General features: G+C 40.0%; 1 protein-coding gene and 1 non-coding gene across 2 annotated transcripts in view; one reads left to right on the top strand and one right to left on the bottom strand.

Annotated features, from left to right (window-relative positions):
- Positions 1 to 22,973, top strand: part of Crybg1 (crystallin beta-gamma domain containing 1) — a 181,463-nt gene that overhangs the window by 6,316 nt on the left and 152,174 nt on the right. The window lies entirely within an intron of this gene.
- LOC141416765 (small nucleolar RNA U13) lies at positions 9,363 to 9,466 on the bottom strand. The gene has a single exon (XR_012441362.1). It is a non-coding gene; the product is annotated as a small nucleolar RNA U13 (small nucleolar RNA).

Below are 22,973 nucleotides of genomic sequence, written 5' to 3'. Positions count from 1 at the left end.
ATGGGGTTTTCTATAGCATGAGTCCCTTTTTGTGGTGTGTGTGCGCGCGCGCACGCGCCACACGCTGGGGATGGACCCAGGTCCTGAAGCATGCTAAGCATGGGCCCTGTCCCTGCATCTTCTTACTGAAATAACGATGAAGTGAATTTTAAAGAGGCATTTTTATAGCCAACCAACACTAACCACTTACTGTTTAGCAGACATTGGGAAATGGAACAATAAAATTAGAGGTGATTTCAGTCTAGTAGGGGTAGGGGTATTTGGAAGAAGTGACTAAAAGAGTGTGTGCACATTAAGTGTGGAAATAGAAGATTTAAGCAGATGCTCTGAGGTCAAAAGGATTACCTTGAGGAAGCAGTTCTTTTCTCTCGTGAAGAAGTTTTATTCATATGAATAATTAATGAGATTTTTATTCTCTGGTATGGAAGTCACGAATGGCTCCAAAACTTCTTGTGGTTATGATCGTCTTAAATCATCTTCAATCCCAGGCCAAGAGAAAAGCCATGGAAGCTTTTATTAAAACAGAAAATCATGTGTTCAGGATTATGCATACCTGATTTTCTCCACAGTTCCTCAAAATATCTAGTCCTGGGATTATGCTATTTCAGCCCATCTTTCACATTTTGGCGCTTAGAAACAAAGACTAGGCTTGGAATGTGACAAACTGATCTCAAAATGTTGGCTGGAGTTACAGGTCATCATTGATGTAGATACCAGACCCAGAGGATAAAAATGAGTGATTCTTGACATTCTTTAAATGGATTTGTAAATTCAAAAGAGTTATTCTTCAGAATACCAGCTGAGTTGGTATCTTCTCGATCTCTTGTCAAAATGATTCTGGAGTCACTGTCAAGGAAAGGGAGTGTGACATTCCCTGTGCTTTTTTTGTTTTTTGAGACAGGGCTCCCTATATGGTCCAGGCTGGCCTCCAACTTTCCTGGGATTATAGGTGTGTACCACCATACCTGGCTCTAAAAGCAAGATGTTCTGCCTTAAATACAACCTATTTTGGCTGGGTGCTGTGTTTGTAATCCTAGTTACTCAGGAGGTGGAGATCAGGAAGATCAAAGCTCAAGGCCAGCACAGGCAAAAAATTAGCAAGACCCTATCCTAAAAATAACTAAAGCAAAAAGGGCTAGGGGTGTAGCTCAGGTGGCAGAGCACCAGCTTAGCAAGCATGATGCTCTAAATACAAACTCTAGTACCATCAAAAGAAAAAAACAACATGTTTTGGCTAGGGAGTGCAGCTCAGTGGTAGTGTTCTGCATGTTGAGCCCCGGACTCGATCCCTAGCACCAAAAAAACAGAAAACCCAACCAAACCTATCTTTATATTCATACCAAACTGCCCGGCACATCAACACATATCTTTTCATATATTCACTTTAGAAAAAAAATAATTCTTGGCTTCCACCTCGAGGGTGTTGAAGTGTGAAGTCAATATTTTGTCCCAAAGCAAATTTTCCAGGTAAAGTATATATGACTGTCACACTTGTGGGGAGTTTGGCAAGAAAGGCCACGCAATTGTTTATGTCTCATTAGCTCATTTATAGTTCTCTTAAAACAGAACTGCTTTGGCCTAACCCAAACACCTCATCAAAATACCTCTACTGATTGGATTTCTGAGAAGTCGAATTTCAGGGAGTGTTCCCCAGACTTCACGTCTCCAGAATAAGCCTACTCAGCATAAGTGAAGCAATAACAGAGACACCCCTCCTACTCCAGTCTTTGGGGTCAGTCTGAAAAATTGCAAAGAGACCCCAGGCCACGGCAATGAAGCAAGAATCCAAAATCCATTCGTGGGATCCTCAACTTCTGTCACCAATGAGTTATAGCCAAATCCAGGTTGTACCTGTAGGGAACACAGAAACATGAAACACAGAATTAACAAGGGCCTTTTGTTTTTTTTTACCTCCCCATAGATGGCAATTAAATGAGCGAAAGTAAATTGGTGTTAAGCTTGGCAAAACATTATGTAGCAGAGTTGACTGCTGGCTGCGTTTATTATTGTTGCATGCCATTTCAAGCCAGTAATCCTGAGTCTCAGGCATCAGAAGTTAGGGTCATGCCATCCCAAAGGCAACTATAAGTAGGTCAAGTAAGAGATCTGGCCAGTTGCATAAAAACGCTACACATACACAATGCTCCTCTTGAGTTTTTCAAGTTAGTTCATAAGCAGCAGCATAAACTCCTGGTGGTCCTTTGAAATTCACTAGTCTACAATCCTTTATTTTGCATCTGGGGTACAAGGTCAAAAACATATGCATATGTATAAAACAGGAAAATAGGAGAAGCATTTGGTTTACAATAACGAGTTTAAAGCACACCTGTGGAAACATTAGTTTCCATAAGATTTAATCGAAAGCTAGAGTTTAGCACGCACTGTGTATCAGACATTCTTCTAAGCACCTTATAAATATGTACTAGAGTAAATTCATAGACCCCTGAGAAGTGGGTACTATATTATCCTCATGGTCCAGGTGACAATGAGGCACAGAGATCAATGGTAATTTGACCACTTAGGGGCTCTCTGGTCCTTGTGTAATCACTGCAAGTTAATCGCCATGGTTATTTCATGGGGTCTAGATCTCCCAAGCAGAAATTAAAATAAATATAGGAAATCCAATTAATTTTTGGTAGAAGACAATTTCTATGTTAAGTAGTAGAGAGAAAAATATACAAATTGTTAGAACTATGGGTGCATCTAAATCTTGAAAGAAAAAAGACTTTATTTCAGAAATCCAAAAGTGCATGTTATGAAGGGAAAGTACTGTGTCTAGATCCTAAGTGTGGGGCTTCTGACCAGGATTTGTCAGGAAACAGTATAAAAAGAGGCAGGCCTCATTTGTAGTCCTTTCTTCCTCCCTGGTAGCTGAATGTAAGGCCAGAGTTAAGTGGCTTTTGAAATTTGCAAGTTGCTGCTCTGGCTAGTAGGAAAATCAGAATTTCTCAAGAAGCCGTTTTAATAGTGGAGCAGCAGGAAGCTGCTCTTGGCTGCTCTGTGTCTCTAGAAACCCTGGTGCTAGAATCCTTTGCATGTAGAGGATTGTATCAGAGAGACTGCAGCTTCCACAGTGGGTTGACCTTACACTTCAAGGATTACAAAGTACTGCTGATATTTTATCCCATTTGAGGCTCCGAAAGGCTGTGCAAAGTAAGGCTGTGCCATCGTTTTGTGGATGAGGAAATTGGGGAGAGGTTTTTTTTTTTTTGTCTTTTCTTTTTTGGTGCTGGGATCGAACCCAGGGCCTCAGGCATGCTAGGCAAGCGCTGTACCACCGAGCTACTTCCCAGCCCAGGAAATTGAAGTTCACAGTAACGCAGACAGAGAAAGCAGGATTACAACAGGTTTCTAGGATGGGGATGCAGCTCAGTGGTAGAGTGCTTGCTTAGCTTGTGCAAGGTCCTGGGTTTGATCCCCAACACTGCAAAAATAAGTAAATAATCTTAAAAAGAATGGGCTGGGGGCATGGCTCAAGTGGTAGAGTGCCTCCTTAGCAAGTGCAAGGCCCTGAGTTCAAACCCCAGTACCACCAAACAAGCAAACAAACAACCCCAGGTTTCTGATTTCTGCTCACTTGTCTGGGTTTGTTTGAATTACAGACTATACCTCCACTCCTGGCCTGTATCCACCTTTGACTGACTCACCTAACCTTCTAATGACTATCTCCCTGGAAATCTTCTAGTTCCGTAAACAACAATAATGAGATTGTCTGAGCCCTAGTTTGAGTAACTAATTATTCAGCCAGGTTCTACGCTATAGTCTGGTGACTGATATAATTTCAGAGTTTCTGCTATAATTCCTCACTACTACCTGAATAAATAAAATAACTCATATTTAAAAAAAAAACCTGTAAACCTTGCCTTACACAAATCACATTTTAAAACAATAAAATGACAGCTTCCATCTATATTGTACCATATGAAAGACAAGAATTCCCTTTCAGGGGCTCAAAATGATGCTGGTGCTGTGATACACACTATATTTTATTTATGATATGTCATGTGAATATCTTTCTAATACTGAAGGATTCAGAAATATCCCGTGAAAGCACAGCTTGATTGTTTCTGCATCTGCTGGTAGAAGTGTGGAGAGATGAAGCAATTGTAGACGTTGATGTTGAAACCCTCCATTTCCCTTATCTTCGGTAGAAACTGAACCCTTGGCACTTCTCAGGCCTGGGGATCAGAGGCTCTCCCAGTATTTGCCAGTCATTCTTGGCTCCACTACCTTGCAAACGTTGGCTTGAATTCCCATGGTGTAGCTACCATGAACTAAGTGGTTGTTATTGTCCATAAAACAAGAAAATGTAACCACTGCAAGGGTGGAATTGCAAAACTATTCCCTGTCGGTATTGGCTATTCAAGACAACGGGTTTTTTTGGGGGAGGGGGTGGTAGGGGGAGGACTTCTTCATTGGATCATACTTTGAAGTAAGAGCAATTGTATTCCTGTGGGTGTCGGAAAACATGTTTAAACAGCTACTTTAAAACTAGATTTTGGATCTTTTTCAAGATAAAAGTAAAGTACTACAGAATGGCATTTGCAAGAAGTTTTGACTTTTACCAGTTTGCATGCTGTGATTGTTCTAATTTTACCTTGCAAAAAGTTTTTACTCCTTTGGCATAGAAGTCTTGGTAGCTAGTGCATTATTGGCACTTAATTGTACCCCTCTCTTATTTTGCTTTTATTAAAAGCTTTTTTTTTTCTAATGCCCTTAAGAGGACAAACAGTCCTAGAGCATCTGATGACTGTTGAAGATGCACACAGGATGAGTCTCCTTCATTACATCATTTTGTTCCTATACAGAAATTCCCCAGCAATTTCTGGGGCGGTAGCTAGCTAAAGCTTACACATCCGCTTCCCTGCTTACATGGGTTCCTGGTTCTTTCTGTGCGTGTAAGCATACCTGGGCTACCCTTAAACTAACATTCCAAGCCTACAAAAGTTAAAGAGGAGCACACTGATATCTTAATGCCAATCACCAGGTGATCAAGAAAGAGCAAGGGCAATAGTTGAGTTTGTGCATATTTTCAGAGGAAAATGGACCAGGCATGGGGTAATGGAGGAAGAGAATTCTTTTCAGCTGCAGAATCCCCAATTTCCCCTGTAAATTAAATAAGCATAAGGAACTTTTGTGAAAAATAAGTAGGCCAAGGGATATGAACAGTTTTCGAGTACTTATAATGAAAATGGGCAGTTACTTTCCCATTCAGTGTATCTCATTCCATCTTCATAATAGCTTACAAAGCAAGACATTTTACCCCATGTTTACAATGAAGAATACAGAACTTGAAAGGGTGAGTAGATGATAGAGTCATATTTGATCCCTGTTCTTTCTGGCACAAAACCCATAATATTTTCACCACACCATGAGAAAGCTAAAGCTCATTGAATGACTAGGTGGGGGAGGGTTTGTGTGGATGCATGGGAAGCAGCTAGCTAAAGAAGAGAAGTATCCAAAAGAAACCTAGGTATTCATTTACTCACAGAGTTATCGCCCTTTAAAAACCAGGAGGGAAAGCCCAGCATGGTGGTGTGCACGTGTGATTCCAGAAACTGGGGGGGGGGGGTAACGGTGGGAGGGTTACAGTGTGCAGCCAGCTTGGGCACAGTTAGCTTGAGACCCCATCTGAAAAAAATGAATAAATAAAAGCAAAAGGACTGGGAGATGGCTTAAGTGGTAGAACACAAGCGCCAGGCCTTGAGTTCAATCCCCAGTATCACAAAAACAAAAATACACCAGGTAGGAGGATTTTCCTCCTTTGTTAGCAGAACCCTTCCTGGTCCCACTGTAGAGGGGGGACATCCTTCTTTACCTAAGAACCCCAGACAGCCGATTCTATGATGGATCAGTGACTCTGACCTGGAAGTGTCGACTGAACTTGTAGCACCTGATCTGCAATCCAGCTTAAACCAACATCTCAACACCTGTTCCTGGGATGATTTAGCAAGCATGTAAAGGAATCTCAGGTGGAAAATGTTGAGGATTTTTCACTCTGCATAAGAATTAACCATGACCCATGGAATTGGGTGGTCCATGTTCCAAATTTATAGGAGATACTGTTTGCTTAAAAGAGGTGGATGTGGAGGGTTTGCTATACATGGATAATTAAAATCCTTTAAATAAGCCTCGTTTTTATAGGAGCTAGCAAATTTGTCTTTAGTGCCTATTTCTCTCAAAAATTGAATTTTAGGGCTGAAGGCTCAAGTGGTGGAGCAGCTATCTAGTAAGCAAGAGGCCCTGAGCACAAGCCCTACTACTGTAAACAAAAAAAAAAAAATTAAATTTTGACTTTTCTTTTCTTTGAGATAATCTCATTGTGTAGCTGAGGCTGGCCTCCAGCTTGAGATCCTCCTCCCTCTACCTCCTAAGTGCTGGATTACAGGTATGTGCCACCACATCTGGCTTTCTTTTGACTTGTGTATTTGAAAGACTTTTAAAGTTACATTTAAGGATGCTCATTAATGTCTATGAATATTATAATCAGAACTAACGCACAGTAGGTCATAGGAGAGAGTCAGTTTCTTTTTACATTGTGCTGAACTGAAAATTTATATGCTCTGGTATTTAGATTTAAGGTAGTAAATTATAGTAGTGTTCAGTTTCCAGAGTACAGTTGGAAATTTGCTTCTTTATCTTAATCTGCACACTTTTATTATAGACCTTTAATTTTAAAACAATTATTTAGTGATAATGGTAATTGCAATGTCAGGTTTGCTTCTTTTACTGGGGATCCAAGCAACTGAGCAGCGGGTACCTCCCTCCAAAGTGCTCTGACATATGGGGTCAGTGACTGTGTCTGCCATGCTTACGAAGGTTAGAGGATGGTAAGTCATGCACTGAGCAAGCCCTGTGTGCACTTGCTGTGTGGGGGACTCTGGGACGTGGGCTGGAGAAACAGTTCAAGCTCGGTAGCTGGGAAACAGGCTCACTCCTGTCCTTCAGGGAAGTTGAAATAGTTCCTATTAAAATAAAGAAAGGCCCCTGTGCTTTCCTTTATAATACAGAAGAGAGAAGTGTTCAAACATGTACAAGAGAGAGGCTGAAAGATAAAGGAAGTTGAATGTCACAGAAATGGATTTATAGTTCTCGAGAGTTCTGAACACTGTTACAAGTTCCAAAGAGCAGCTGATGACATGAGTGTATGCACATATGTGCATGGTCAGATATGTCTATACGTTCTCCAAGTGGATGGCTCTATTTCCATCTTTTTCAAAAGATCAAGATGCAGATGTGTATGCGTGGTACATATAAATATATGCATATACTTATCCATATGTCTAGTACTCAGTACTTATATATGTGCTCGGTGATATGTTACCTATTCAGCAAACTAACCATATGTTTACAACATCAGGAAAGGGAGAGGGAGCTCCAAATATGGCTGGAAGTTTTGCATTATATCAAGATAGTACATTTTGTTGTAGGGTTTAGAATTGTTTTTATTTTGAATGCTGCATTGGGGGAAGCACAATCTTTTTAGTGGTTAAAATTTCTAAAGATAATAATACAGACCTCTACATAAACCTTCTTTAGAGACTTGTGGATGATAGCACTCAGGAGGCAGAGGCAGGAGGTCACCAGTTTGAGGCCAACCCAGGCTACATAGTGAGCTACCAGGCCTCCCTCAGTTACATAGTGAGACCCTGTCTCCAAAAAACAAAAACAAACAAAAAACCCCCAAAACCCTAACAAAACAGCAACAACAAAAATAAACCAAACAAGGGTGAGGGATGGATGTTGTGAACTATGGAAGGTAACAGAAACACACCCAGCTAATTCATGTGTTCTGCTCATGAGTTGCATTTCAGACCCTAAAATATCACTTTATCTTTTCTGCAAGCATCATTGGTTGGTGTCGCTTTTTTTTGATTGACTTTGTGTGTTCATTTCTTTAAAAAATTTTTTTTTATTAGGATACATTCACTGTACAGGGGAGATTCATTGTGACAATTCCAAGTAGGAATTGACACCGTTGGTGTCGCTTTTTTTAATGTGTGGGGGGCTCTGTCCCATTCTCTGAAGTGGTCAGATCAATGGTCATCCCCTGTTCTAATGTAAGTGATACTCTAATTTTATTTACTGACATGGGCTTTCATTTGCTTTAATTATTCAGATAACTTTGCATATAGTTATAAAAGCCCCTCCTCTCACGGTCTGTGATGATGTTACTAAATTCTGTCCCTTTTCTGTGCATACTTTCATAATTTAGTCTAAAGATGAAATTACAAAGGCAGCAATTTAGGTGTCTTTTATGACTTTTGTTTTTCCCTTATTATATCATAAACATCTCGCTTTATTAAAACATAAAATAGATTTATTTGTTCCTTTGTTTATTGAGAGCCAAGTTCTCACTATGTAGCTCAGGCTGGCTTCCACCTTACTTTGTGAACTTTGTGGCCTGGAACTTGCTGTTCTTCTGCTTCAGCCTTCTGAGTGCAGGGATTACAGGCATGTACCACCACACCTATTGTAAAATGGTTTTTTAAAACTCATTCCCCCATTGCTGGACATTTTTAGGTTCCATCTAGTCTTTTGCTATTATAGTTAATGCCACAGAACATCTCTATGTAACACTTTTACCAACATCTTAAACCTCAGACTCTGAATATTCTGTATGTTCCTACTGAGCCATTTTCCTTCCTCTTTTGTGTTCTAAGAACTGTATTTATGGACTGCATAGACTAGCTCTGTGATATAAGGCTGCTTTTTCTCCTGTTCCTGAACCGTTTGCATATCTGCGTATATAGTCCTCTGTACGCAGAGGCCATGCTTGCTCACGACCTCTCCCTGGTACAAAGCACGCTCGGATTTTGTGAGCTGAATGGATGGCTGACCTTCTTCCACAAATGTCTTAGTCCTCGCAGACACGTGGCAAGCAGTTATCTTCCTTTCATTTTGTTTCAACTCTAGAGACCAGTCTACAATTTCCCAGAACAAATCCAAAGCAGTCATCATACTTTCTGGGGTGGTTTACTACTTCACAGACCTTTTGTATTGAATGATGATGTCTTTTGTGGTTGCTAGATCATCACAGACAGAATCCCCAACTAATCTGAACTGTTAAGCGTTATTCCAGGACTCAAGTGGCTTATCCTGAAGTCCTAATCCTTTTTTTTTAAATAAAAATGAATTTTATCTATTTTAGAGTATGCCCTTGTTGGGCTAATATTCAGATTGTATTTTGCACACTTAGAAATGTGAATTACTCCAAGTATATTCTACCATAGGTCTAAAGAAAGATAATTCACAGGAAACTCACTATATAGAATCTCACCACTTCCTACCAACCAGTGATGGTTCAGGAGCCAGGTCTCACAGTTGGGCTCTATGTATTTCCTTTTGTTATTATTTTTCCATGTCATACAGGTAATGTGCCCATGTTGTGACAGGGTTTGAGGGAGGTGCATCTTACACACTGGCATCAAAGTGCAATCACCATGCTTATGAACTACAAAAAGATCAGGGTTTGGGTTTTAATTTCAGATTTCTCAATTATGAATTAGGTGACTTTGGGGAAGTAACCTAAACTCTTTGTGCCTTAGTGTATTTTTTTTTTTTTGCAGTACTGGGATTTGAACTCAGGGCCTACACCTTGAGCCACTCCACCAGCCTGAGTATTTCCAAGATAGGGTCTTGAGAACTATTTGCCCAGGTTGGCTTTGAACCACGATCCTCCTGATCTCTGCCTCCCAAGTAGTTAGGATTACAGGCATGAGCCACTGGTGCCTGGCTGTGCCTCAGAGTATTCTTTAGTGAAATGCAATGATACCAACATGCCTGGTCCCTTATCAGGCTAGCGAGAGGCTCCATTGAAAGTGTATGGCAGGGTGGTAAGAAGTGGGAGGCATTGGTCACAGGTAAGCCCATCACCACTGGCTCAGGCCTTGCTCAGCTGGGCTATCACTTATTTTCTAGAGACCGTGTACATTCTCTCCTCTGGTTTTTGTTTTGTTTTGTTGTGTGATAGGTCTTGCTCTTTTGTCTGGGCTGATCTTGAACTTATGGAGTGAGTCTCTTGCCTCATCCTCCTGAACTGAGATTACAGGTTCACACTACTGCACTTCCTCTGTTCTTCTTGGGTTTTTTTTTTTTTTAAGAATTTCTTATCTTACTTACTTTATTTATTTTTTGGCAGTACTGGGGTTTGAACTAAGGGCCTCATGCTTGCCAGGCAGGTGCTCTACCACTTGAGCCACTCCACAATTCCCACCTCTGTTCTTTGTTCTGGTGATCTTTTCAGAAGTAAGAGATAGACTGGCAAGTCTCACATTTCCCTACCTTTTCTCCATCCTAACTTCCTCTCTGGCCATGCCTCCCAATTTCTCTATGGCGTTCTGGTCTGATGTTGGTATGGGATATTCCCATCCTTCTCCCTGTGATAAAGACCTGGGGGTGCTATTGCTGTCACTCTGCCTGGCTTCCTTCTCAGCAATCTTCCTCACACCTTTGGGCTTCCACTTCCTCTGCTGCCTGGGGGTCGTGACAACAGGAGGGACATGCTCATGTTTCTTTGGCCACTGCTGACATGTTGCCTTTTACTCACAGACAGAATATATTTCACACAAACTTCTCAGGCAATTCCGTGGGGTAGTTAGGTTGAGTGGTCATTAAATTGCTTAATTTAATTAAGCAGGTCGATTGAATTGAAGCTGTTTAATGAGTGTCAGGCCTATATCCTAGGACTCCAGAATTTTAGCCAGTGCTCCTTCCACTATAGTTTCACAAAGTGGAATAGATAAAGAAAAAACTGTTTTGCAGCTTTTCTGATTTATTACAGTGCCCTTCCTCCTTTTCTTCCTCCTTCTCCTCTTCCTCTTCATCCTCCCTCTTTCCTTCTTTAATATGGATAAAATTAATAGAGTAAAATGATGAAGTAGAAGATGGATTGAAAAATACCTGTTTGATTAGTGGAGTAAGATATTGATCATTATGTTCTAATTGAAGACCACACAATTATGAATATTAAAATTTTAATATAGCACATTTAGGAAAATAATAAATGTATAAAATAATAGATTTTTGTTAGTAACAAATGCCTGGTCATTGAATCCTCATGTAGTTCTTACCTACTTTCTGCTCTTTTGAAAGACATTTGACTCTAGGGCATTCCCAGGTTTAGAGTTTGATAACCAAAGACATTGCCCTGACTTGTAGGACTTTAGTGGAACAAAATCCCAGAAGTTGTTACCCCACCAGCCATCTTGCTAATCAGAACTGTTTATAGTCAGGTACTAACATGCATTTTCAGTCTTTTTCTTAAATGAAAATTTGAGTAGTGTTGAACAAATATTTAGAAAACTCAAATATTGACTGGGTGTGGTAGCACACATTCTAATCCCAGCAGTTGGGAGACTAAGGCAAGAAAGAAGATTGTGAGGTCAGGCCAGCCTGGGCTACATAGCAAGACCCTGTCTTGAATGAATGAATAAATAAATAAGCACATACATACATAAATAAGAAAATTCAAATGTTGAATGACTTCAAATATCCCTAGTCAATTTTGGGGGGAACTCATGATTGGAAAAGGTCACTATTTAAATTTCCAAGAGATTCTGGAGCTCAAATACCAGGGCTTAGGGGTGGAACAGAAACCCTGGGTAGCTGGAATCTTAAGTTTCCTGAGGCATCAGAGTTTGGCAGGGGACCAGAGAGCAGTGGACCATCCACTGATGGTTTCTTATCACAAAGGGAAGAGTGTGATCAGGTGATAGTAGCTGTTTCTATCACAACCTTTGGATTTCATGGGAGCACCAATAATGTAGATGAAGCCAGAAAATAAAAATAATGCTAGCAATTTGAGGGAAGAACCAGACCAGCAATCTGAAGCCTTGAATTGCTACTTATTAGCTATGTTAATTCAGTAAAGTCACTTTCTTGGGGCTTGGATTTATTTATAATAGGAAATTGAGTCTTTTTTTCATAAGATTTGTTGTAGTCTTAGAGTTCTCTAGATTGTATATTTGAGTTTATAATTTTTACAAGAAAGTTTGTCATGTGCTAAGTACAATAAAGAGCAATGTGCAATGTGTATGGAAATTGAGAGGTTTTGTGGGGTTGTGTGTGTGTGTGTGTGTGTGTGTGTGTCTATGTGTGTATGTTGCCAGTACTGGGAGTTGAACTCCTCGTACTTGCAAGGCAAGCTTTGTCCCACCTGAGTCCCTCCCGCCCTTGAGTTGGTTTTCATGATAGTTATTTCTGCCATTTTCATTTTTGCCTCTTGGTGAAAAGTAGAGAGCCATCAAAGTCACAAGGTAAGCTGGCAAAATTAGAGTTTCTAATCTTCTGAGAATACACTGTGTACATCTGAATGATTGCAAAAGGGGGAGAAGAATGGAAAGGTTGTGCATTGATTTTAGGTAATAATATGGGGAGGAAAACATATGCATACTGTTTTGAGTGATCTCTTAAGATGTATGCGCTTGTGTCTTTATGTTTGCTCACTATTTTACTAATTTAGTGTAAAATAATAAAAAATTAATTGATGGGGCTGGTGCTGTGGCTTAAGTGGTAGAGCACCTGCTTTGTAAGTACAAAGCCCTGAGTTCAAATCCCAGTCCCATCAAAAAAAAATTTTTTATACAGTCCAGATTCCCCCTATTTGCAACTTAGAAGATCTTACTAATGACAAAAAATTCAGAAATAAAAAATTAGAGCTGGATGAAGTGGACTTATGCAAAACTCAGTCCCAGCTACTCAGGAGTCTGAGGCAGGAGGATCAAGAGTTCCAGGTCAGCCTGGACTGACCCCATCACAAAAATAAAGATAGAAAGAGAAAGATATATTAAGAGAGAGAATTAAAGAGAGAGAGAGAGGGAGGAAGGGAGGAGACAGATGGAAGGGAAGGAGGGAGGGATGGAGGAAGGAAGGAAAGAAGGAAGGAAAAATTCTATATCTGAGTTCTATGTACACAAAATGTGTCTTTTGGCTTTATAAGCTAACATACTGCTTTCTTTATAGATTTGAGACACAGTGTCCTCAGCTCTGAGCTTGTGGCTGAAGTATCTAAATTCTGGTCCTGGTCCAGCCATTTCCCAGCTGTGTTACCTTAAGTAAATCATGTCACCTCTTTAGAGCTCAAGTTCCCTCAACTATGGGCAATGAGGGATGAAAGGTTATCAGTGATCTCTTTCTAGATTTTATGTTCTATTTGTTTAGAGTTTCCAAACTGCATTGGGAAATTGAAGGACATTAACAAGGGCAAATGTCATCTCCAGCATTTCTGTGCCAGTCAATCCCAACATGAAAAACCACATCCTGGAAGGGCAGTTTTACTAAGTCAAGGCTCTGAGAGATTGGTGTCTTAGGTGAGTTCTCCCACAAACAGGCTCGGTGGCAAGGGTTCAAGTACAAGGGTAACTCAGGAAATACCTGTAGGGAATGAGGAAGTGAGGCAGGAAAGGGAGACCTGCCATAAAGGGGGAAACTATCATGCCAGTTTCTGCTGGAGAAATGGGGATTAACCCCCTTGGGAATTTCTGGACTTACGTAGAATTCAGAGCAGGTAATCCCTGGGGGACAGGAACTAGGGCACTGAAACACCAAGATCTGCCAGTCATTGGCTGCTTCTGTCAGGCACTTGTGTTTCCTACCTTAGGCAGTGCAGGTGTCTGCTAGACAGAAAGCCCCCGGATGAAGTCCGGATGTCCCAGGCTACAAAATATCAAAGGCCATGGGCAGCACAGACTGCAGCTGCCATGATCAGGTTACAGTGGCACAGTCAGAGCAGTACTCCAAACTATTGTACACTGGAGAGCACCGAGCAAAGAGATGTATCTTCACTTCTAGAAGGAAACCCCACTGAGGAGGGACACCAGGAAGCGATTTCCTGTCTACCTCTAAACACAGTGGCAGGTAGCAGCCAGGGAGGGACAGGCTTCTGAGTGCTCATTAGCCTTAGATCTGGGAGGCTGGCTGTGGATATTGCAAAAGCATGTTCACAGTACACATGCAGTCAGTAGTCAAAATTGCAGGGCCTAATTGCTGACCACACCAAGGACAGAGCACTTTACAGGGAGTAACATCCGTGAGGACTATCCTTGTGTTGTAAAGGGTGAAATAACACAAGGGGTATGAAACATGTTGAAATTCTCTGATGTGTTATAAAAGCATGGTAGGAAATGCAGAATTTTCTCTCACATTCCACTGAGAATCAGACCAGCTGTCAGCAGCATTCTTCACAGATTTTCAAATCCCTGGGCTTTGATGTGCAGTGTTTGATGTGAGCACTAAATTTTTATTCTTTCAGCATCCTAAAGTCTTTGAAGGCTCTATTGCTTTCTAGGTGAAGCTGACTTTTAAAAACAATCTTTTGGAGCCACATGTTCTCTCTTATATGTGGAATATAGACCCAATGCAAATGCAGCAATATAATGAAAAACCGTCACGCTAAGGAGAGGTCACATATGAGAGGGGGAGAGTAAAAGAAGGAAGTTAAGAAGGTGAATGTGGTTGATCTACTGTCTATACAAGAATGAATATAGAATTTTTAAACCTGTTGAAATCTCCATAAGAAGGGGACTAAGGTAGAAAGAAGAAAAATAGAGATGAACCAATTTGGGTTGTAATACATACGTACACAGAAATGTCATAAGGAAACTCCCTGTATAGCTATCTTAAAGGAACAAAAATATCATTTTTTTCCCTTCTTTTACAAAATCAGAGATCAGGAGGATGGAACAAGTCCTGTGTGTGTGTGTAGGGGGGTGTTGGTACCATTGGGAGTGGGGAGGAGGTGGGGAAAGGGGAAAGGAGGGTGAACATGGGGCAAATACTGTATGTAAATGCAAAAATGAGACCTCTTGAAACTACTCCAGGAATGGGGAAGAAAAACAAAGGAGAATGGTGGAGGGGGTGAATTCAAGTATGATATACTTGATATATTGTAGGAACTTTTGTAAATGTCACAGTGTACCCCTACCCAGCATAAAACAAAACAAAACAATCTTTTGGGGCTTGGAGCATAGCTGAGTGGTAGAACTTGCATACTCAAGACCTAAGCAATCTTTCTATCAATTGCTCTTTCATTTTTGTTTGTTTGTTTGTTTGTGGTACTATTGTTTGAACTTAGGGCTTTGCACTTATAAAGCAGGTGCTCTACCTCTTCAGCCACATCTCCAGTCCTTTTTTTTTTGGGGCGGGGGGAGGATTGAGGTTTGAACTCAGGGTTTCATGTTTGTAAAGCAGGTGCTCTACTGCCTGAGCCACACCCCTAGTCCTATCATGCTCCTTATTCAGAGGAAAAAAATACATGTCATCTCTGTTATAATGATCATTTCCTATTTCATATTTTTGTGATCATTTAGATTTTATTTTTAACATTTGTACCAACATTAAAAGCTAAGTGTTTGGAGATGGTTTCTGGATTACTGGAATGCAACAGCTACTGCAAGACCTTTGATAACTCATGTACTTGTGATTTTATTACCAAAAAAATTAAGGAGAGTATAGTGTGGTGGGAGGATCATTTGAGGGAGTTCGAGGCAGCCTGGGCAGCACAGTGTGTCAGTCTGTCTGTCTTTTCTTTGAGATAGGGTCTCACTATGAGACTCAGACTGGCCTGGAATTTGCCAAGTAGCCCAGGCTGGTCTTTAACTCATCTTCCTCCTGTCTGTGCCTCCTGAGTGATAAGATTACAAGTATGGGCCACCACCTGTCTCCGGAGTCCTGGGATTACAGTTAGGGGTCACCAGGCCTGGCCAAGACTGTTTCATAAAAACAAAACAAAACACACAAACAAACAAAATATAAGACTCATTTATAACATGGCCAAAGGTGTGTCTCAGTGGTAGAGCGCTTGCCTAGCATGCATAAGGCCCTGGGTTCCATCCCTAACACAAATGTTAATAATAAAATGACCTGGTGAATCATTGTCCTTGAGTTAGGCCACATTGCAAAAGAAATTATAGTTAAGGCATCATACTTATTAATATTATGTAATCTGCTTACTACAGAATTATTGATGTGCAAGTAGGGCTGATGGGAAATTCCTCAATCAGTTTTTCATGCCTCTATGTCCATAAAAGGTAGATAAATAAATGAGCAGGTAGACTCTTCAGGTAGCTTTTCTTGAAAAGGTTGTGAATTGAACTTGACCTTAGTCATGGAACCAGAATTAGATAGATTTTAAAAGAGTACATGAAGGATCATCTAGACTAATGTTTCTCAAAATATATTGCTTAAATATCCTAATCAAAATCACCTGGAAGAAAAAGTAGGTTTTTGTCCACCTCTAGAAATTCCAATCTGGTAGGTCTGCAAAGGTCCGAGTTCGCATCTTAATCCACCTCCTAGGTAGACATCGTTGTTTGAGAACCACAGATCTATCCCAGTTGGGATTAGGAAACTGAAATCCTGAGAGGGACCCCAAGGACACCCAGCTTCTGGTGACAGAGCAGGGGCCAGAGCCACCTCTCTCTCGTTTTTGTTTATTGTTTGTTTGTTTTTGCGATATTGACGTTTGAACTCAGGGCCTCATGCTTGATAGGCAGGTGTTCTACCATCTGAGCTACTCCACTGGTCCCAGAGCCAGCTCTCTTGAGTTTCTTGTTCATTTCTCCTTATTATGCTTAAACTTTTTATAAACATTTGAAGCCATGTCCCAAACTTGTCCTTTGCATAGTAATCATTTACTCTAGAATCAGATACATCAGTTATGCAAAGTCTCAATCCTTTTCTGTCTGTAAATATGTAAATGAAACTTAGCCAGACTAGATTGATAAGAATGGTTTTGGAAGGCTGGTTTCATTTGCTAAAGCAAAACAGAAAAAAAGTGCCAGTATGAATGGATTTCTAACAAGGCTCTGATATGAAGGTCCATGATTGGTCACACATGCTTTTCCTCTGGTCACTTCTTTATTTCACATCTATTGCTCACATTGGCCTGGTTTGCCACAGATAACTTCCTTCTGTAGGTTTCATATGCAATCTCCTACGTGTTCCAACTAATGTCTATAGTACTTAGGCCACGTACCTGATGACTATCTGGTGAGTCTGCATGATTAGAACATGGGGCCTGGGAAGCTGTAATTGTGCTTCTCATTCGTATGTGTAGTCAGTCAGCACTGCACAGAGAAGAAAATGATTCCTTGTTCATATTCTCTCTCTCTGTTCCTGTGTGTGTGTGTGTGTGTGTGTGTGTGTGTGTGTGCATGTGTGTGTGTAATTGCCGGGGATTGAACCCAGGTCTCTTGCATGCTAGGCAAGTGCTCTGCCACTGAGCTACATACATCCCAAGACCTGAGACCCTCTTCTTTAAAGGGAACAAAGATAAGATGGGGTTGATTTCAACACTGATTTAAGTAAAATTGAAATTTGGAGATAATGCTGTATTTTTGTCTCTTTTTGCCCCCATCTTTCTTGTTCTTAGAACTGTTTCTTTAGTAAGGATTTCAAGGAGTTTATCATGAGACAAGAAATAGGGTAACATAGTATGACTGATACATGTAGGAAAACAGGAAAGACAGGAAGAAGGAAGGAAGGAAGGAAGAAAAGGTAGAACCCAAATTGATCAGTAGTAAGGCTAAGTCAGCTAAGTGTAAGGGCTTGCCAACTAGGAGGATTGGGTCTCAAATCTGGCTGTAAGTTTTCTCACACTCTCAGCAAAATGAAAAGTGGTCTGAATGAAACAGTTCCCTCCCATGGCAAATACAGACCCATCAAGAGAATGCTAACACTTCTTTCCACTCAGATCATAATTCTCCTCGAACTGTCCTCAACCAGAGAATCTTATGATGTAAGGAACAATACTATTGACAATTTCTTAAAACAGCCTAATCAACAGATTTCTTGGGGATATTCCTCATAGTACCTAATGTTGACTTGGAATCTAATTTAATTAAAGCAATTCTGCAAGGGGCCAATGCAATGCACTCTCAGAATTGATAAGCAAGTTAATAAAATGGGAATATGAAATTCTAGTGATTTGTAGAACATGTTGAGTTATCAAAATTTCCACAATGGGACTGTCATTGGAATTACAACATGCTTTGAACTCTGGAAAGAAACACTGAAATACAAATACAAGAATTGAGGAAGGAAAAAAAGAGGCTAATGATAATTTTGTTATTTGCCTTTCATGCACAGGAAAGATTAAAGGGGTGCTACTTCCTACATGGGCCTGAAGCATAGGGCAAGAACCTCTTAATAGGGGGAACAGGGGCTGGCAGAGTGGCTCAAGTGGTAGCACACCTGCCTAGCAAGTGTGAAGACCTGAGTTCAAACCCCAGTACTGCCAACAAAAAGGGAAGGGGGACAAACTTCCATCAATCATAAATGTGTCAAGAAAAATACCATCTGACCTTGCATGTTATACTTTTCACTTTATAGGTTCCTTCCTGTGGGCAAATTTATTTCTCAAGTCACCTATTTTATGTACTTTCCTGGCAATTGAGATGACAGCATATAAGAAATGGTGTTTCAATTATAGTCATCTTGTAAAAAACACTAGATTTGTACTGTGGCTAGTTAAGAGAAATATCAGTACAGCACTGTCCATTTTAAAAGAAAAACAGAATTCCATTATGATAGCCAAGTATATTTAGTACATTTAAACTTTTCTAAAAGATAGTAAATTGGAAATAAGCACTGGCAGAAAGTCAGTGCCATTTTCATCAGATTGTTTTGGTTTTGGTTTTTGGGGCAGTCTCTCTATGTAGCCCAGGATGGCATTAAACTTGTGATTCTCCTGCCTCAGCCTCCTGAGTGCTGGTGGCACCTGGCCATTTTTACCAAATTTTTAATTGCCAGAATCTAGTTTAGTTCATGTTTTTTCTCACCTGTCTGTCCTAAGCTAAGTATCAAAGTTATCCTTGGGATTAAAATTAATCTCCCAAATTTTTCTTCAAAATTTCATTTTTCTTTGTAATTTCACCTTCCATTTTTTAGGTTACAATTTGCTTTTTATTGTATAATTTTATAAGGAATTAGCTATTGTTTCATGTGTTTATTGGTATTTACTTGTATTCTTTTGTGGCATGTCCTCTGTCCATTTTGTGTTTTCTTACTGATTTGTAAGAGCTCAGGGGTAAAATCAAAATGGTCACTATGATTTGGCCCCCAGGGGCATTTATCACAGGACACATTTTCCTAAGTTGGTGAATGAAACTACTTTCCTTTTACAAAATTCAATTCTACATGTCTTATTTAATGAAATTAATTATTTTTGTGGCATTGGAGGTTAAGCTCAAGGCCTTGCACTTGTCAGGCAGGCGCTTTACCACTTGAGTCACTCTTAGCCCATCCAATTTAAGGTTTTTTTGTCAGTCAGAGTAGTGTCCCAAATTTTATCAAAATTTACTTGTTATTTCAAAGCCATTCTATGAAATAAACAAACCAGTTATTTCAAAATTGATGGCAGTCTAGTAGAATGTATCATCTTTTAAAACCATTGTAATCACTTTTTTATTTTTATGTATATTTTAGTCCACTTGACTCCTATAATGAAGGTAGGTTTCTATTGTATTATGATGTTTTGACTTTTTCTTTTTCTTGCTTACATGAAAAAGTGCTCTGCCACTTGAGCCACACCTGCAGCCCATGTTTTGATTTTTCAAACTGTTATATCTTATGTATCTTAAGCCTTGGCTTTTTCATTGCTGTAAAAATAATTTAGATGTTCACTCTTTTGGCAAATGACGTATTTTTGAGTAAACCTTTTGAGAAATTTTTTTATCTTATACCTTAGTTGGAAATAGTCTGTAGGTCTAGGTAGTTAATTAGCTGTATCCATGAAACTTGTTATTGTTCAAGGAGAAATAAGCATTAAGATGAATCATTTGTAAATTGGACCTATAAAGAAAAGTATGTTCTGATCAGACATAAAAGAACAAACAATGTATTGTTTGGAAATACTGGGCCTTGAGAACTTGGTAACAAAGCAGAAAATACTGAAAAAACTGGTGCTTCCTTATTAAACCATGTGATATAATAAATTCAGTCTCTTCTCTTTCCCTCCCTTTCTCTCTCTTCCTTTTCTTTCTATTCCTCTCCCTTTATTTCCTTTCTAATTGTGGTATAACTTGCACAGAGAAAAATTAAAAAACACTAAGTGTTTTTTACATATTCACCATACGACCACATTTCAGATTAAAATATAGAACCCTGTAATCACCCAGAAGGCTCTCTTTTTGTATCAGTCATGAAAACAACTACTGTTCTGACCTCTATTCACCATACATTAATTTCGCTCTTTGAATTTTCGTATCATTGGAAGTATATGATATGTGTCTGACCTTTTCTGTTGTTCTCAAGACAGTTTTGCCATGTAACCCAAGCTGGCCTTGAACTTGTGATCCTGCTGCCTCAGCCTTTCCAGTGCTGGGATGGCAGGCATGCTCTACCATGCCCAGCTTCTTTTCTGCATTCTATCACTGGCTCATCATGGGATGTTTGAATAATTTCCAGTCTTTCACTATTGGGAATAAGGGTCCTATAAGCATCCTTACATGAACATAGTATGCACTCATTTTTGGGTGGTATATTCCACGAATCTGAATTGCTGGGACATAGGCCAACGTATGCTAAGTTTTGTAGACGTTTCCAAACTGTCTTCCCGAAGGGATTTCCCACTTGACACTCCCACTGGCTTTGTACAAAGAGTTCCTGTTCCTGATGGTCCTCTTAATTTAGCCTTTCTGGTGGGCAGTGGTGGTTGATAGTGGTTTCAATTTACATTTGTCTGATGACTAATGACCTTGGACACCTTTTTGTATTTTATTGGCCACCTGATATCTTGTTTGTGAAGTACTTGCTCAAATATTTTGCCCATTTTAGAAAATGGGCCATCTGTATTCTTTTAAATTACTAATTTGTAGGCATTAAACATAGGCATATAGTCTTTAAATTGCATTCATTATCACCTTAAAACAACTGCCATTCATCTAGTGCTTTTTAGCTACAGGAAATGATGAAGGAGTGAGGGTGGCCTGGCTGATTCTGAGCCTGTAGGTGTTTGGTGTGTGATGGAAACTCCCCTGAAGTTTGTCTTTAAAAAAAAAAAAAAAAAAGGAGTCTAAGAGGGCGGGCAGAATGGCTCAAGTGGTAGAGTGCCTGCCTAGCAAGCATGAGGTCCTGAGTTCAAACCCCACTACCACCAAAAAAAAAAAAAACACAGAGAGAGAGATAGGTAGGAGTGCAAAGGCAGGACGTAGGGAGACTGAGAGAAGCAAATGAGAACCAGGAGGGAGAAGGACAGTGGTCAGGAGAGCAGGAGGCCACAGCAGAAGGGGTACATCAGACCAGATGGGAGTAGTCCCATCATGAATTTTTTGCTTTGTTTCTGGTGCTAGGAATCAAACCCAGAGCCTCACGCATGCTAGGCAGGCTTTCTGTCACTGAGCCATATCCTCAGGCCCTCAATCATGAAATTTTGAAAATTAAATGAGGCCTAATACACTTATAAAACATTAATTTTTTTTCCTCTGAAAAATGAAGTAGGAGGATGAGGGTAACGGGATTTTGACCATGAGATTGTTCACAAATAAGTGGCAGCATTGTGCAAAGGTCAGCCCTCAGGATTTTTGGTTATTTGAAAAAGAAATTAAATGGAGTTAGTTTTCATTTGGGTTGCTTTTTGCTCACCAGAAATGTCTCTTTTAGCATAAAGGCATTATTTAAGTGACCTGTTTATTTGTGGAATAGGGATTTGAACTCAGGGCTTCACACTTGCAAAGTAGATGCTCTACTACTTGCACACCTCTAGTCCATTTTGTTCTGGTTATTTTGGAGATGGGCGGGGGGGTCTCGAAAACAATATTTGCCCTGGCTGGCCTTGCACTTCGATCTTCTGGACCTCAACCTCCCAAGTAGCTAGGATTACAGGCATGAGCCACTGGTGCCTGTCTGAGTGATATCTTAATGTCTCTCTGGCTATGCAAAATGAGCATAACACAGACATTTATATTGAGCATTTAGTGGTTGGAATAATTGTGTAACAATCTGTTTCATCACTTGAGAGTTTTATATGAATTTTTACAAACCTCTGAGATGATATTTTATATAAGAGAGAAAGGAAAAGATCTTGTTAGAATTATTATTGTGAATCTTGTCAGTATTATTGTATATAACCACTGGGATATTCTAATCCTATTTGTAGCATGTTTTTATTTTTACAGTTTCATCTCTTATTCATTGTCTTGACTGAAGAGAATTGTGTCTCATATTCAAAACGACTATCCTAGCCAGGTTCTGGTGGCTCACGTTTATAATCCTAGCTACTCAGGAGACAGAGATCAGAAAGATCACAGTTTAAAGCCAGCCTGGGCAAATAGTTTGTGAGACCCTATCTTGAAAATACCCAACACAAAAAGGGGCTGGTGGAGTGGCTCAAATGGTAAAGTGCCTGCCTAGCAAGTGCAAGGTCCTGAGTTCAAACCTTAGGACCACCAAAAAAAATTGATTATCCTGGATTATTGAGAAAAGATTAAATTATCCTTTGTGAGAAGGCTAGAAAATTTTACAGGATGCTTGAGAAAGAATCTCCTTTAAAATATTTACAATATGACTCACACCTGTAATCCCAGCTACTCAGGAGGTGGAAATCAGGATGGCAGTTGAAGGCTAGTCTAGGGAAAACGTTTGGAGACCTCATCTTAACCAACAAGCCAGGCATGGTAGCATGTTCCTGTCATTCCAGCTACAGAGGCATAGATAGGAGTGTCTCCATGTAAGGCTGGCCTGGGCCAAAACACAAAACCCTATCTGAAAAGTAACTAAGGCAAAAAAGGGCGCAAGGGTGGTTCAAGTGGAAGAGAAGCTGCCTGGCAAGCATGAGAGTTCAGACCCCAGAACTGCCCTCCCCCCAAAAAAGGCGTGTAAAATATCTTAATGCTTATAAAGCTTTAAAAAATGTGCTTTTTAAAACCCGTTTTAAATAGCAGTGATGCAGAATAACTCTAACTCTGAAAGCTCTTGGCTAGCTAAGGTGTTTATAATACGAGAAATGAATTACGCTTGTCTTTCTTTCCCATGTG

This window comes from Castor canadensis, chromosome 1, assembly GCF_047511655.1.
Source record: "Castor canadensis chromosome 1, mCasCan1.hap1v2, whole genome shotgun sequence".
NCBI classification, from domain to species: domain Eukaryota; kingdom Metazoa; phylum Chordata; class Mammalia; order Rodentia; family Castoridae; genus Castor; species Castor canadensis.
This window is presented reverse-complemented; position numbering and strand designations above follow the sequence as displayed.